Below are 17,838 nucleotides of genomic sequence, written 5' to 3'. Positions count from 1 at the left end.
AGAGACGAAGGAAAGAGTCTTGAAAAAAATCTTCAGAAAAATAACTTGTATATGTTTTGTCGAAGCCCTGATGTTGCTCTTTGTTAATTTTGTGTATTTTTGTTTCCGGTGGCTGTCGCAAGAAGGATGCAGGACCTTTACTCTGAGAAGGATGACGAAACACTATGAATAAATGTTTTTTGAAAAGATCGGGTTTTTCATGTCGGCGGATTCTCCAATGGATCACTATTTGACATATATTACGGATGGATTAACAATTGACCTTGCTTATCCCCATGAGAAGACTGAAAATGTGCAAATGAGATTTTTGAAGCTTCAAAATATACTTTGCATATAGTGAGCATGAAGTCCTTTGCTCTTCGAGGTATTTAAGTGCATCATGTGTGTGGTTTACTGTCTTTAAGCATTCGAAATATGAAGATAGCTCGACGTTTTCAATGTAAATATGTACTAATGGGAAAATGCTTGCCTTCAATGAATAGATTCTGAGACTTGATTTCAAAATATGGCATGAGATTTTTTGATGGTTTCGTATTAGTTAGTCCCAAAGTAGTCCTGGAATGAGCTTCAGTTTTTTAGGCACTTTTACTGTCGTAGGGTATGCCAAAGAGGTACTCAAAAATACTCAAACCCACTGAAAAATTTTTAAATTCTCAAAACTGAATTTTAAAAAAGGTTTTTTCGATTACTTTAGGCTTAACTAACATAAAATCATCAAAAAATCTCAAACCATATTTTTTTTTAGATGAAATAATGATTTTTGAAAAACGCGCTTAAGCCTTTTATATTGATTAGACTCACCTTTGTATTCAATTTCCTTACTTTCAATATTTTTATTTTTTTTATCGACCAATTCAATTCACTTGTCACATCGCTAAAGCACATCATTTTACTGCAACTATCACCTGCGTTTTTTTTTTGTGCTTGTCTATTTTTTTTTCGCGATTGACGTCGCCATATGCGACATCATCAACGTGTCGGTAGTAACGCCCTTATATTTCATCAAAATACTGTTTTATTTGATTAGCGAAAAAAAAATTTTTTTTTATTTGGGCATAAAACAACTCACTGACTTTTGGATTAATTTTTCCGGCTTGAAGGTGTCAAAATTGGTCAAAAAAGTATATGCAAATGCTTGTCATTTATTAACACACCGTGTCAAATACAGTCGTGACATAATTATAAATATGAGTCGTGTCTAATCTTTCATTCACTCCCCAGCATCGTAACATGAAAACCGCAAAAACCTTCACCTAACATCGAATTAATGTTCAAAGTTGTAAATGTGGTTAAATTAAAGGGGTTATTTGCTCTTTTATTTGCCTAATATTACATAATAGACCCTAAAAAGACATCATAAAGCACATGTTTCGGGTATCTGTTTATGATCTTCTTGCTACGTGCTCGGAAATTTCGTCTGTGGCTCAGCGTGTGTTTTATCTTTCTTGTTAGTTCGACATTTTCCTTCGCAAGAAGAAAATGTTCTTTTTTGTCAAAAATGTGGATTAACATGAAATTTGTTAGTCTATCTACCTACCTTTGAGCGTTACAAGACGACTTTTTTCGGTAGATGATGAAAAAGTCGTCTGTATAGATTGATGAACGAAGGATAATGAAAATGTCGGGTGGCCCATTAAATAAATATTTATCCGGATTCCCGAGAACAAAGCGAAAATTTTAATAACAATAATTTACCTGACGAATGAACGAATAAAAGCAGAAGGGAGAAGCAACGAAATTGAAAATTTAAGTGCAATATCCTGTTTTTTCTTGCTTCTTGTTTCATCTCCTTTTCATATTTAATGCAAGGCACAACGAAAAACAGCTCAATACGAAATTTATTATTATTATTATGATTCAAAAAGGTTGGAAATTGGATTTTTCAGAGCTCTTTATATTTTGCGCTATAAAAGAGAAACAAACAAAACTAGTAGAGAGTGTTTTATAGAGAAAAGTAGATGAATAAATTTATTATAACCTGTTGTATAGTTTTATTACTGTGCAATAATTTTTCCGTTCTAATAATAAATTACAAGTTCGATGTTTATCGAGGAAATTCATTTCGTTATTACTCGTAGCATTATTTTACTTTACTCTATACTTATCGGCATTAGAGTAAGAAGAGTTGGCAGAAGGCACATTTCCTTCCGTTTATTTGCACAAATCATTTTCTTCTCTTCTTTCACTCTTTTTTTCTCGATACACTTTGTCTTTTTCTTCTTCTTATGCTTGCATTGGCAGATAAGTTTGTGCTTGCAGAAGTGTAGCAACAACTGCATTATAGCTAAGTAACTTGATGCTGCTGTTTATGCATTTTAAAGGAAAATTAATCGTTTTTTGGACTTGATTTTGTCTGTCATTCAGAAATTGACAATAGATGTCGCTTAAATTACATTTTGAACTTTAATTACGAATTATAGAGGGCGTTTTATTTAGTGAAGTACTCAAAAACTGCCACTAGATGTCTCTTTCGAATACTTTTTTGCTTTAATATTAACTAAAGATGGCGCTTTATTTTCTGAAGTACTAAAAATTTGCCGCTAGATTTCTCTTTTGAATAGTTTTTAAACGGTTTGTGAAAACAGCGCCCTCTGTAGTTAATATTTAAGCAAAAAACTTTTTAAAAGAGACATCTAGCGGCAAATTTTGAGTACTTCAGTAAATAAATTGCCCTCTATAATTTGCAATTAAAGTTCAAAATGTCATAAAAGCGACATCTTTTGTCAATTTCTTAAAGACAGACAAATTCTTATCTAAAAAATGATTAATTTTCTTTTAAAATTTTCCTTTAAGTTGCAAATAAAGTTCTAAATTCATAAAAGCGACATCTATGGGGAAAAAATAAGATTCTCATTAAATAAAGTAAATATGAAGTTATTGTTAAAGAAATTAGAAAATTATAATATCTAAATAACAATTCAAATTTTTTCGAAGGAAAATTAACGAATTTAAAAAAAATTATTTAATTTTTTCTAATTTTTATAGAAACTTTCCATAAAAATCGGAAAAGCGCTTAAAGGTTTAACTTTTCAATGACTTCAATATTTATTTTTTTTCCAATACGCCTCGTAGTTATGTACTTGCCGTTTTCAATTACATTTTTTTCGCATAGTAGGGGTAGTCGATGCAATTTCTGTCAAACAAATCCCGTTCATTCAAATTCCAACTGAAGTTTATAACTGAAAATCATTGGAAAAATGGAGACTGAAACCAACATTTCCTCCAAAGATGAGGTCAAATCTGATGAAATTTCATCTCCTCCCGCGACAAAAACTTCTGGAACTTCAGTCAAAGAAGAAATTTCCAAACCTGAGGTCGACAAAGCTCCCGAACAAAAATCTCCTGAACCGAAATCCCCCGATTTAGAAGTTTCCAAGCAAATTGAAGAATCTCCTGTCATTCCTCCGCTTCGTAAACCAATGCCTGAATCGCAACAATCAACTCGCAATCCCGTAACTGGTTCAGGAGTCAATGCGGGCTTACGTCGTACTCGAGGGCATTCTTTCAATCCGAACCAAGGCGGAAATCCAATCACTTGGGAAGGTTACGGCGACGTCAAAGAACGCCCGGCAACTCCAACAGGCGATCGAAAAGGTCGCGTTCCTCCAGGAGGTCACTCCGCTGGACTTTGGTAAAAAAATCGCCATCCCAAATTTGTCATTGATTCAACATTCCTTCAGAGATGATGAAATAAAAAATAGCAAATAAAATGACATATTTCGCATTTTCTCCGAGAATTCTTTTGCAATGTTGACACAATCAATCTTTTTACATTAATTTCTGTTACGTTATGTACCGACGACGACGACGACGTTGCACAAGTCAGATTATTATGCAAGAAATTTTCTCCGAGTCTCAAGTTTTCATTTAACGAACAAAAGCGCATTTCTCAGAAGCTGTCAAAGAAACTTTTCTTTTGTTTTTTTTCTCGCTTCGAGAAATGCAAATGTAAATCATTTTAGCGCCGTTGTCGACAACATGAAACACGCAGACAGAGGAAACAGCCTCATTTTATATTCCGCTCTCTCTCTCCAAAGGCAAAGCAAGAAAAGCAAAGAAAAAAATTAAAAGACGAAAAAAAAAGTCGAAGTACACACTAATAATGTGGTCCTTTTAATGTCGTCTTGCGCTTTTTCTCTTAACGACACACGAGGCAGATTGTGCTCTTCCTTGCGTGTTTTTTCATTTAATTTTAAATGTATATAATAAACAATCCTCGTCTCTTTTTCCCTTTTGGCATAAATATTCGCTTTAAAAGACGAAAAAAAAATCTTCATTAAATTGAAAGAACACCTTTTTGATGTAGCAGCGTCTCGTCATCGTCATCGCAGTTAGAGACACATGTGCTCTGTACAAGTTTACTTGTTTGTGCTTATAATAAACCGCCATACCGCATGTAATATACCTAAATTTGCTAAGCATTTTTTTTTTCATGCTGCATTTCATAAGGAAAAATATGATTTTTAACATTAAATGATGTCTAAAAAGAAATTTTTTAATTTATTTGGTTAAAATTTTCAAAATGTGCATTGGGTTAAAAAAATTTTGTGAATCGAAAATTCAGAATACACATTGGGTTAAGAATTTTAACTTAATTTGAAATTGAAAAATAAAAAATTTTAATAAGAAACAATAAAAAATGTGTTTTGGGTTCAAAAATTTAAAATTTGCATCGGGAAAAATATAAAATGTGCATTGGGTTACAAATTTTATGTGAATCAAAATCTCAGAATGTGCATTAGGTCGAGATCTTTAACAAAATTTGAAACTGAAATGTCACAATTTGCAGAAAAAGCAATTCAAATTGTGCTATGGGCTTAAAAATTTAGAATTTGTATTGAAAAAAATATAAAAATATGCATTGGGCCAAAAATTTTATATCTACAAAAAATTAAATTATTTATTAATTCCGACAAAAATAACTGAATTTGAAACTTAAATGTAAATTTTTCCAATAAAAAGCAATTTAGATTGCGCTATGGGTAAACAAAAAATTAAATTTGCATTAGGAAAAATATTAAATTGTGCACTGGGATAAAATTTTTAAATGTAAATTCACATCACGTGGTTTAATTTTCTTAAAAATGCATTAAAATGAATTGATTGTGTGCTTTAGGTTCCAACGCGAAAATGTGCATCGGGATGAAAGCTTAGAATGTTCACTGGGATAAAATTTGAATTAACTAAAATCCGTGGTTAAACTTTTAAAATGTGATTTAAACTTTTAAAAATGTATATTGGGTAAAAATTTTTGTATTAAAAATTCAAAATTTTTATTGGGATAAAACATCAAAATGTACATTGGGTCAAAATTTGAAAGTTTTGGATAAAAAATTTTAAATGTTTATTGGGATAAAAATTTCAAATGTGCATTGGGACAAAAATTCAAACAATTCAAAAAAAATCAAAATTTACATGAAATTAGGTCACGTGATGCAATAAAATCTCCTAATCTTTATTCTAAACGATAACTTTCTACATATTTTTTTTTTGTTATGAAATTCCGTAACGCATAAAGCAACGTAATGATGAATATATTGCTTTATTTTTTTTTCAACCAACATTTTTTTTTCGCTGGATGAAAGCTTTACTCACTCACTTACTCATTTCACTTGTTTACGGTTTGTGTTTATGTAACGGTAGTCGATTTACTTCCGAGCTGGTTCGTATAAAATTATGTATTTAATGAAAATGAAGAAGAAAAAAAAACCGTTAAAAGTCATCGTGTTTACATAAAAATAAGGCAATGCCTCCCTCTTGGCTGGAGGAAAATCGTTTTTCATCAAATTTTTTTTGCGAACAACTTTTAATACACAACAACAAAAACAGTAAACGGAACAAAATACATTCAACAACTTTTTCAATTTTAAAACATTTTCTCATCATGTTGCCGTCGTCGCAATTTATATATTTGAGAGGAGCCCGAACGAATCAAGAAAAGCACAATGCTGCGAGAGAGAGCAGCGTTCGTTTGAAGACAGAAAAAGTTAATAAATTTACACAGTTGAGCAGTTGGCCAGGTTTTTCTCTTCTCTTTTTTCGCTCTCCGTAATAAAATAATAAATTAAATGGTTTGCCGATGATGATGAAGGAGTCGATTATGCAACCGCACCGTCTGCTCAAGGCAATATTTTTACCAAAAAATAAAATATTTTCGAGAAAATTTTTCATTTTCGAGGAAAATTAATAAAAATGACGACTTGAGTTGTTTTTGTTGTCAAGGAGAGGAAATCCCAAAATTCCCAATGTTTTTACGTTTTAACGAAGAAATGAGGTTAAAACAAGAAAAAAAGATTAATTTATCACAACGTAATGTAAGTTCATCCGTAATTTACACCTTTCTTGCTGAAAAATGTAAAATTAAAAAAAAAAACGATAAAAAAATGTCCGAGGGCAGTAAGTAACGACAGTCATTAAAGTGTAACTTACATGACATTGAAAAATTGTTGCAACGAGGACATTTAACAAGAAACTTTTTTTTTTCTTGTTTTGTCTTGTAAATCTTGCGCAACGATTGCAATGATTACTGTTGTTATGTCGTCGTCCTCGTCGTTCGGAGTAATTTCTTTATTGGTAATTGTGGAATGGGGTAAATTGCTTCGTTTTAAAGGATTACGATTTTTTTATGCTTCTAAGTGATGTGTGGGAGTTAATTTCTCTTGGAAAACGTGATTTTTTTAATGGATTTGGCTGAAAGATTTTTTTTTTTGCTTTTTTCCGTTTTGATCAATTTGACATGTTCTTAAATTGGGTCATTTTTCGTCAAATTTAGTTCATTTAAAATATTTTTTTATTGATCGTTCATTTTTTTCTTATTTTAGAAAAAATTTAGATAATTTTTCAGGTCTTTAGAAATTTTTGTTCATTTTTGTGTTCATTTTTAAGAAAATTTTGTTCATTCTTGTCACTTTTTCATTCATTTTTAATTCAATTTAGTAGTTTTTTTATTTATTTTTGTAGCTTTCTGTTCATTTTTTTTAAGTTGTTTATTTTTCGCACATTTTGGAAAAATTTTCAGTTCATATTGATGATTTTTTGTTATATTTCAGCTTCTTGTTCATTTAATGTTCATTTTAAGAAAATTTTTATTCATTTTCATCAAGTCAAAAATTTTTAATGATAATTTTTTTATTCATTTTAGTTCCAATTTAATAAATTTTTAAAATTTTTTATTTAAATTTGAAAGATTTTTAAATTTTTCGTGAACTTTCTGTGTTTTTTTTTTATTTTTGTTCATTTTGTTGAAGTTCTGTTCATTTTGTTAAGAATTTTATTATTTTCGCAAATTGCTGTTCATTTTCAGTCATTTTGTGTTCTTTTGTGGACTCTATTTATTCATTTTTAGAAAATTTTGTTCATTCTGTACAATTTTTCTTTAATTTAGTAATTTTTTAATATTTTTGAAAACTCACTGTTCATTTTTTGTGCATTTAAGTTGTTCATTTTTGACATTTTAGAAATTTTCAGTTCATTTTCGGTTCATTTTAATAAATTTAATTTTCGTGAACTTCTTGTTCATTTTAGGTCATTTTGTGTTCATTTTCAGATGATTTTTGAAATTTTATTTAAAATGCATTTTTGTTCATTTTGGTTCTAATTTCAGAATTAATTAATTTTGTAAATTTTTCGAAAATTTCATTTTAAATTTTTGTTCATTTTGTGAAGAACTTAATTAATTTACGCCAATTCCTGTTCATTTTAAGACATTTTTTACAAAAAATTTGTTCATTTTCATCAAATTTCGTTAAATTAAATTTTCAAATATTTTTTATTAACTTATGTTCATTTTAAAACTTTTGAAAAAATTCATTTTGTTCATTTTTGTAAATTTTTGTTCATTTTATCAAATTTTTATTCATTTTAAATGAACTTTTATTTATCTTTCACAAATTTTCATTTTTGTTCATTTTGTGTTCATTTAACTTCAATTTCAACAAATTTCTATCCCCTAAAATCAATTTTAAACAAATTTCATCCACTTTATCCCTCTGTAAACAGCTTTTCATCCAAATTTCGAAGAAAACATTTTCCCACGCTGTTCGATTATTCACTTCGCTTAATGGAAATGTCATTTTCCACACATTTTCGGGTCCTTTGTTGTTGCATTTTTGGGCTTGTCACGTCATTCAAACGCTCAAAACCAACTTTTTTCAAGGTCTTAATGCAACTTTTGTGTTTCGCAAACTGAAAATGAACATTTTTCGAAAAATTCAACAAAAACCAGAAACATTTAAATAATAATTGGCCCACTTTCTTGGCATATTGTCTCTGAATTATACAATATTATATCATTCTTTTGCTAATTATGTCTCTTCTGTCACACATTTCATCCTTTCTTTCGTTTCTTATCGCATCGCCGAAATTTTAATTGTTCTCTAATGTACACTTCTAATTTTACTTTGCATGCTGGCAGTTTGCGGTGTGTGTGTGCGAGTGTTTGAGTGCGCAATTAAAAAGTCTTCCAGCAACATTTGAGACAAAAGTGTTTCTCGTCTAAATGACTGACAATGTTTGTACCTTCGTCACGATAAAAAGCGGCAACAATAACAATTATATCACGACATGAGCAAACGGAGAGACGGAGGAGTAATAACAATCATCATCAAAAATGACTGTACGGGCGTGTGTTGTTTAATTTATTATTTAAAAAGAAGATAATTGTACTTGAGAGCTGTTTGTTGCATTCTTTTTTCGTTGTGTTTCGAGCACTTCTCTCAGTCATTTTGTGTTTACTATTGTATTTTATGTGGTTTTTCATCATGGGAGCATATCATCGTCATAAGTGGAAAATAAAAATATTTTAAATATCGGCCTGGTTTTTGTGTGTTGGAATTTTATGGAAATGGGTAAAAACCACACAACCCACATATGAATAAAAGGATTGTGGAACTTTTTTCCTGTTAAATTATATTTTTTAGTTTTAATATGCGTTCATTTGTTCTGAGCTTGAAGATTCCTTTTCATGTGATGTGTCTCTGCTTGGTAGGTTTTGTCTGTGTGCGAAAGACTTTAATTACAAACTTTTCTCAGACCATCACTCATCTTTGAGTGAAAGCATTTTTGTGGCTTTCATCTCCGGAGATAGTAACTTCTAATAGCATTAGTTTAATTTATGAGTTGAGTGGATGTGATGTTGATAGTTTTTGTGAAAAAGAGCTTTTTTGTCTTGAATTTGATGCTTTTTTACATTTATTTGTTAATTTTATAATTATAAAAAAAAATAAGAAAATTAAAAAATAAATTAAAATAATTTAAAAAAATTAAATTTATTAAAATAAATAAAATAATTAAAACTAAATTAATTAATTTAAATAGTTCAAAAAATTAAAAAAATAAATTTTTTTATATTAATTAAAAAATTATCAAATATAATTTAAAAAAAAATTAAAACCAACAAATATTTATATAAATTGAATTAATTCAATATAATAAACTATTGATAAATTAAATTTTGAATTTAAAAAAATTTATTAAGAAATTTCTATAAATTAAATTTAACTAATTTAAATTGATTGAAATTCTTTAAAATTCAAACAAAATTATTTTTGTATAAAATTAAAAATATAAATTTTAAAGAAAAAAATATTTAAAATCATTAAGTTTTAATTAAAGTCGTTCATTTAAAATTTCATTTATTTTTTAATTTTTAATTAGTGATGCCAAAAGCTCGAGCTTTCTGAGGCTCGAGCTTCAAGCTTTTTTTTTAGCTTCAAGCTCAATTCAATTTAAATACAGAAAAATTTTAAAATCAGTTTTTGGTATCTTTGTTTAAAAATTGGAAACTGAAATACAAATATATGCTCATTTCTTTATTGTTTAAGTATTTGAGATTTTTTTTTAAATATTTTCTCAAATGATTGGACTTCAAAATAAATCAATAATATTGATAATTTACGTCGAAAATTGAAAAAAATCATTTTAAAAAGGCTTAATTGCTTTAATTTAAAAAAAAACTGTTGAAATATTCATTTCTGTATTTAAAATTTTAAATTCTTTTACAATTTAATAACTCAATAGACCAAAAAATTCATTACAATATCAAAGTGTTGATCAAAATATAGAATTTTAAAGAAAAAATACCGAAAATACCTCTTTTTTTGAGTTCGAGATCAATTAGGTGAAGCAGTATAATTTCAAAATAACAAACATTAATATTAATTTAATAACTTAAGACGTCTTTTTAAGTGAATTTTTAATAAAATAAATTCATTAATGTTTAAAATTATTAAATTTTTTTGACTTTTAAAGGCTTGAAGCTTGAAAAGCTCGATGATCAAAAGCTCGAGCTTCAAGCTTGACTTAAGGCTCGAGCTTCAAGCAAGCAAGCCCAAGCTTTGGCATCACTATTTTTAATTCTAAATTTATGAGAAATTTTAAAATTTTTAATTTAATTTTGATAATTATTATTGTTAATTTTTACAATATTTGATTAATTTTAAATTATTTTTGTTAAGAAAAATATTTTTGTATTTTTTTTTTCATAAATTTAGGCCGTTCCAAATTTTTTTCCAAAGTATTTCAAGTTAAAAATTTTAACAAAAAAATTTCATAAAAATAACCGTCAAAAATTTTTGAAAAATAATTTTTAGGAACTATTTTTATAGAAAAAAACTCATGTAAAATTTCGATTTTCAACACAGAAAATTTTAAAAAATAAAAACATTTTAAAATTTTTTTGTAAATTCCTTGAAAAAGTAAGGAAAATGACTAAAAAATGGTTAATTTTGATGAAATTTTTTACCTTTTTTTTATTTTGCCCCATTGGATTTTCGGCTCTTGAAATGGGGCAGGGGACGAAAACATAGAAAAAAATTTGGAGCGGCCTTATTTTTTTTTTTAACAAAGAAACTGAAAATTACATTTTAATTTTTGAAAAAAAAAAATTAAGCAATTATTTTTTTTTGTTATTTTAATTAGAGGACTTAAATTGAAATCATTGAACCAATAACATTTTTAACCGCAATTATTCTTCAATAATTAAATGAATAAAAATAAGATAAATAAATTTCTTACCTCGTTTCAACACTTTTTAAAATATTTGATGATCAAAATTCCTCAAAATTTTCATATTTAACAAGAATTTACCAAATTTTAAGGAATTTAAGCGATTTGTTGAATATTCTGCGTCACTTTCTCTCTGAACACATTTTTCATCTTTCTTACATAAATTTAAGTTTCTGGTCATCAAAAACTGTTGAAGAGGGATTTCCTTGATGGCAGCTTGAAATGTAAAGAAGATTGTTCTCGTCTTCTAATCTCCTCAAAATACTTTCTGCATACATGTCGGAGCACGAGCACAAACGAGACAAAGGAAAACGAGGAAAAATCTTTCATCAAAACTTTTTGAGAAACTAATTATCATACCGTATGACTGCGGCTCGTTTGTCGTTCGTTTCTCGTTCGGAGCAACTGGTTTATTACACGATGAGTAATATGTTAATGGGAGCCTCTGTGTCGTGATATTGTTAGAAAACGTTTAAAAGTTGTTGGGAAATTTATTACTTCCCCTTCATTTTTAAATTTGAATTAGTCAAAGTGCCTCTTTTCGTCGTCGTCTTTTGCGACGTCTCTTCAAAAAAGTTTGTCTTGCTGATCTGTGACAAAATATGCAAATTATGGGTATAAATGACATCTCGTTCCACTCTCCCGGGAAATTGAAACATTTCTCGCCATGGTCCAATGTATGTCAAGCACCACTTTATATTTAAATTCAATATTATTCATTACTTTGCCGTTTCGTCTACAGCCCCGAACATGCTTCCCTTATCACTCATTCGCTACCGAAAAACGAGCAATAACGAGTAAATTTACATTTGGATTTCATTAAAATTTCATTGGCAGATAAAAGCATTTTATTTTATATATTTACAAAAGTCTGACCGCCGCATAACCTTCGTGTCGGGCAAAAATTCCCTTTTCGCATAAAATCGAAATGTCTCCCATTGCACACATGCATTAAACATGAGTTGTCACACATATTGGACAAACACGGAGTCGCATGAGGAAAGAGGAAAAAAAAAGTCCTCCAAGTTGCAGCGAAGCACTCACACAATATGGTAATTCTCATTGGGCTCATAATGGAAACCTCTTTTCTTCCTGTAACGCTTAAATGTTTGCATTTTTCTCCAACACAAATTCCGTCATATCATGGCGAGGCAACATCGTTGTGTTGTTGGTCGATGTTCATGCGTTTGGAATGATGATGATGATACTTTGACGTATTTTACATATTTTTGTAGTGTTATGTTGCGATCTTGCATTTTACTGTGGTTAAAAAATTCAAGGATTTTACTGAACAAGAACTAAAATTAAAAGCTGAAGAGCTGAAATTGAAACCTGAAGAGTTGAAAATAAAAGCTGAAGAACTGAAAATGAAACATGAAGAGCTGAAAATGAAACCTGAAGATCTTAAAATAAAACCTGAAGAGTTGAAATTCAAACCTTAAGATCTGAAATTGAAACCTGAAGATCTGAAAATAAAACCTGAAGATCTGAAATTGAAACCTGAAGAGTTGAAGTTGAAAACTGAAGATCTGAAATTGAAAACTGAAGATCTGAAATTGAAAACTGAAGATCTAAAAATAAAACCTGAAGATCCGAAAATAAAACCTGAAGAGCTGAAATTGAAACCTGAAGATCTGAAAATAAAACCTGAAGATCTGAAATTGAAACCTGAAGATCTGAAAATGAAATCTGAAGATCCGAAAATAAAACCTGAAGAGCTGAAATTGAAACCTGAAGAGCTGAAATTGAAAACTGAAGATCTGAAATTGAAAACTGAAGATCTAAAAATAAAACCTGAAGATCCGAAAATAAAACCTGAAGAGCTGAAATTGAAACCTGAAGATCTGAAAATAAAACCTGAAGATCTGAAATTGAAACCTGAAGAGTTGAAGTTGAAAACTGAAGAGCTGAAATTGAAATCTGAAGGTCTGAAAATAAAGCCTGAAGAGCTGAAAATGAAAGCTGAAGAGCTGAAATTCAAACCTGAAGAGCTGAAGTTGAAAACTGAAGAGCTGAAATTGAAACCTGAAGATCTAAAATTGAAACCTAAAGAGATGAAACAAAAGCCTGAAATTTTTAAAAACTTTTCTTGAAGACTAAAAATCATATTTTTCAGGTCCACAGAGCAACTGCATATGAAAACCGAGGAAAAATTCTGATGATACGACAATGCCACATCCGATGCTGTTGAAGAACCGTTTTTTCGTCAAAATTTTTTTGTCATACAATTTTTTTTCATTAGCCAGGTCAAACTAATTTCTTCAAATTTTCTAAATTTCATTGAACATGGAGACCTGGCGTCTCCACAAAAATTCAATTTTCTAATTTTTTTCAATAACGAATTAAAAAAAATTAACGAATTAAAAACGTTCCTCCCTAACTCCAAATATGCCTCAAAAAACCGTCACGAACAACAAGTGCAATGAATGATTCAAAAGTTGGTAACAAAATTCATCATGCATGCAGCAAAAAAAAATCATCTAAGCCATATCTAAACTTACATTTTTACAACAACTAACTCTTGTGTGTGAGCATTTTTTTTTCGTCATCATCATCAACGTTATCTAACTGTGACTGGGTTGGATGCAAATTTCACGTGCTTTGCAATTTATTGCATGTTTGTGTCGTCGTCGTTCGAACTTCTTCCATGAAAGTCCCATCATGCTAATTCACAGATAAAAGTTTCGAAACAAGAAAAATTCAACTCCCTCCTCCCCGACGACGACACAAGTTAAAATTATTATCAGCACTAAATCTTTTTAAGACAAAACTTTTTTCCCAACTAGCCCAACTCTTATTTTTTTTTTGTGACATCACACACAAATGTTACCCGAGCTTCGTGATGCGAAAATAACTTGCAAAAAAAAAAAGTTTTTCCCTTCGATTGTTTTGGAGCATTTTCTCGCATTGCACTTATTAATGAGACGGAATTATAGATGCATTATTTATGCAGATTTCAATCTAAATATTCATGGCAGGCGATTTTTTCTCCCTTTTTCTCTCTCATTTTGTGCTTTATCAATGAACAATTGGCATTTGACAGGCACATTATTCAATCACTGCTTTGGAAAGAAAAAAATCACAACTCACACAAACGAATGAAGCGTGAAATAATTTGAAAGTTTTCATTGTCTTCAAAACTATTCTTGAATTTTCTTCGCGAACGAATTTTTATTAGCAAAACTGTTGGTTGGGTGTTTCAACGGCATTTCCGGAATTCTCTCGTGCGCCAAAGTTCATGTTTTCCCTTGTAAAAAGCAAAGTGCAATCACAATCATCGTGTCCGCATGACGGAACAGAATAAATTTTTTTATTAGTAGTTTTTTTGTGTCGAAACTGAAGCGAGATGAGAAAAAAAAGACGAAGAAAAGAAAAGAAGAAAATAGGAAACCATAAAAAATAATGCAGCAGGTTAATGAATATTTTCTTTTGTTCCCGTGCCTTTTTCTTGCGCTTGTTGTTTACTGAAAATAATTTGAATCTACGTTGGATGAATGGTAGACAACAAGACGACGACGAAGAAAGAAAAAAAAACTAATGAAAGAGTATTGTGCGAGTCTCAATGGAAATATGATGAAAAGCCACAACGTTTACAAAAAAAAATCTTGCTTCCACGTTTTCTTCTATGCTATGTACTTGTAGTGAAGTGTAAGGTGATAAAAAAAGACGATGACGAATTTTTTTTAGATTTTTTTTTTGAAAGAAAATTAAGGTTTTTTAGCGTTTTGAAGTCTGTCTTTGTCTTGAAAGTTTAATTTTTTGTAAATTTTTCAAGAAAAATTTATTGGTTATTTTTTTCAATAATTTTAATTTAATTTAATTAATTTAATTTAAATATTTTATTAATTTCATTAAATTAAATTAGTTATATTAGAAATAGGTTAAAAATTAAAAATTTTATTTGAAGGACAAAATTTTTTTATTTTTTATTTAAAAAAAAATGCTTACACTGTGAAAAAATTTTTTTTCAAAATTATTAAAATTAATTTTTTTTTATATAAAAATTTAAATTAATTTTTTTTACATAAAAATTTAAATTAAAAGATTAAAAGCAAACTTTGAATAAAAAACAAAATCTAAATTCAAAATTCGAAAAAAAATATTAATCATTAAAAATTAATCAAATAATTTTTAAACGAAAGAAACGAAAAAAAGAAAATTAAAAGAAACGAAAATTTTATGATTTCTAAAATTAAAAAAAATTAATTATGATTTTTTTTTTGTTTTATTTTTATTACTAATTGAGTTAATTAATTTTATAAAAAAAATATCTTAATTAAAATGAAATTAAAAATTTAATTAACGAAATTCAAATAATTAAATTTTTATTTTAAATTAAAATTATGAATTTATTTAATTTTTTTAAATTTTTAAAATCATTTTAATTTTAGAATTTTTAATATAAATAATAAAATTAATAAAAAAAAAATAAATTCATAAAATAAAATATTTTTTAATTAATTTTAATTTAAATTAATTATTTGAATTTCGTTAATTAATTTTTTTTAAATAATAAATTTTTTAAATATTTTAATTAAAATTTTTAATTAACTTAATATAAATTTTAAAATTTTAAATCAATTAAATTATTATAATTTTTAATATTAATTTATAGAATTTAAAAAAATAAAATTTTTTAAATTAATATTTATTTAAAAAAAATAATTTAAGAAATGTTTTAAATTTAAATTAATAAATTGAAAAATAAAATTAAATTAAATTAAAATTAAATTAATTAATTAATTAAATTAAAAAATTATTTAAATTTTCATACAATTTTTTTTAATAAAAATTAAAATATATATTCAAAAAACCACTCAACTACTTCCAACTTCCGTAACTTTTAACTTTTATATTTTTGGGTTCCTCCATTCATCCTCCTCACACTCGCAAAAGTCAAGGCAACAACACACGAAGAAGCAAAGCAAAAAAACGACATGCTAGGATAAGTTCACCCCCATTTCATAATCATGACAAATATGCCGAGCGAAAACGAGACACGGGAAAAGCTTTTGCGTGTTTCCAATTTATTTTGTAGATTTTTTTTCTCGTGTTCGGATATTTCATGCTTTGCTGAATAGAAAACAATTTTTGCGTGAGGCGTGCGTGAGAAACTTGACGCGTTGAGGGCGAAAAAAAGCGAAGAAGAAGAAGTAAAATTAAACTGATTATAAATTGTCGTTGGAGAGACTTGATATTGACATGACCTTTGAGGCAGCGAGAGGCAATCGTCGAATGTTATGTCACGAACTCTTCTTACTCGATATGGGAATGTGTGTTCCCAAAGTTTCTAAAATAATAATAATAATTTTCATCGCAACAATCTGTTCTTCGTCGACGTCTTAACACAAGTTGTTTTGCTGTTCCAAAAGATGCGGCGGCGGTTGTGTATGGCAAAACTTTATCATTTATATTACCTGCAATTATTATATGACTTGAAAAGTTTTTAATGTTGTTATGCACCTGGAAGACATTCAGTCATTCGTTTTGCCGTTCGTTCGTTCGAGGCAAGACATCAAAAGTGACTCGGTGCAACGAGGTGAAGTCTCGCAAACGACAAATGGGAAGACACGTGACCCTGTCTAAGCATTTTGGCACAGTTGGTGCAACTTTGCCGAACAGCAAAAGCAACAACAACAACGACATCGAAGACTACAATAATAACAATTCTGGGAACATAAATGCAACCGCACGTTCAACAATGTTTTATAAATTGTGTAAATTATAAAGCAGCAGCAAGAACAACTACAGAAACTTGTAAAAATGAGGTAAAGCAAAGCGCAGTGTTCATTTTATTCCGCCGTTTATTGTTTATGTACGTGGCTTTTTGTTTTACACTTTCGCATTCACATAATTTTCCGAATGCACACGTTTAGCCGTTTTTTCTTCTTGCATGCATTTTAATGATTATTTAAAAGCCTCTCAAGGTTCATGCAATTATTATCATTTTATACGAGGCACAGAGAGAGAGGAAAATGTGGGATGGCAGTAAGTGAATAGACAGCTGCTGTTGTGCAAAATATATTAGGTTTGAGCTGATTTACGGGATCTTTTGCTTGTTGAGACACGTGTTAGTTTGGTACTCGAGAAAAATTGTAAAGATCGATTTTTTTCGTTTTTCGTTACTTTGAAGTGCATTTAATGCAGTTTAAATTTAGTAACATGGAATAAATTTTCATGAATTTTAGATGAATGAAAGTTGGGGATAAAAATTCGAATGAATAATTTCGGTGAATTTTGTTCCCTAAATTCGTGTGAAAAATATAAAATTAACAGTTTTTCATGTGAAATGTTGGAATTTAATTTAATCTTTTGGAACAAGATTTTTTTTAATTATTTAACAAAATTGAGAACAAGCTAAAATTTTAATAATTTTTTTTTTTAATTTATTAGAATTTTTTTATTAATTTTTTTTAATTTTTAATAAAGAAACTAATGTTGATAAACAAAAAAAAATAAAAAAAAATTTAAAATTTTTTTTTCAATATTTTTTTTTTAAATTTAAAATAAATTTATTTAATTAAATTTTATAATTTTTCAGGAAAAATTTGAAGCTTTAAAAAGATTTAAATTTTGTTGAATTTTAAATTAAATTGATTTATTCTAACATTTTCATAGAAGAAATTCACATAAAATTTTGAACTAAAAAGTATAAAATAAACAAAAATAAAAACTATTTCAAGAATTTTTTTAATTGAAATTAAATTAATCATATTTGTTTTAAATTTAATTGTAATTAATTTTAAGAATTAATTAATGAAATAGAATAAATTAAATAATTTGTAAATTATTTATTTTTTTTTTTAGTTAAAATGACATAAAATAATAAATGAT

The 17,838-nt window shown here is 28.2% G+C and overlaps 1 protein-coding gene across 1 annotated transcript in view; it reads left to right on the top strand.

The window, feature by feature from the left end:
* LOC134829016 (uncharacterized) overlaps positions 1-17,838 on the top strand; it is a 59,317-nt gene that overhangs the window by 6,927 nt on the left and 34,552 nt on the right. The window lies entirely within an intron of this gene.

Source organism: Culicoides brevitarsis, chromosome 2, assembly GCF_036172545.1.
Source record: "Culicoides brevitarsis isolate CSIRO-B50_1 chromosome 2, AGI_CSIRO_Cbre_v1, whole genome shotgun sequence".
NCBI classification, from domain to species: Eukaryota; Metazoa; Arthropoda; class Insecta; order Diptera; family Ceratopogonidae; genus Culicoides; species Culicoides brevitarsis.
The sequence above is the reverse complement of the archived record's forward strand: the minus strand, read 5'-3'. Positions and strand labels throughout refer to the sequence as shown.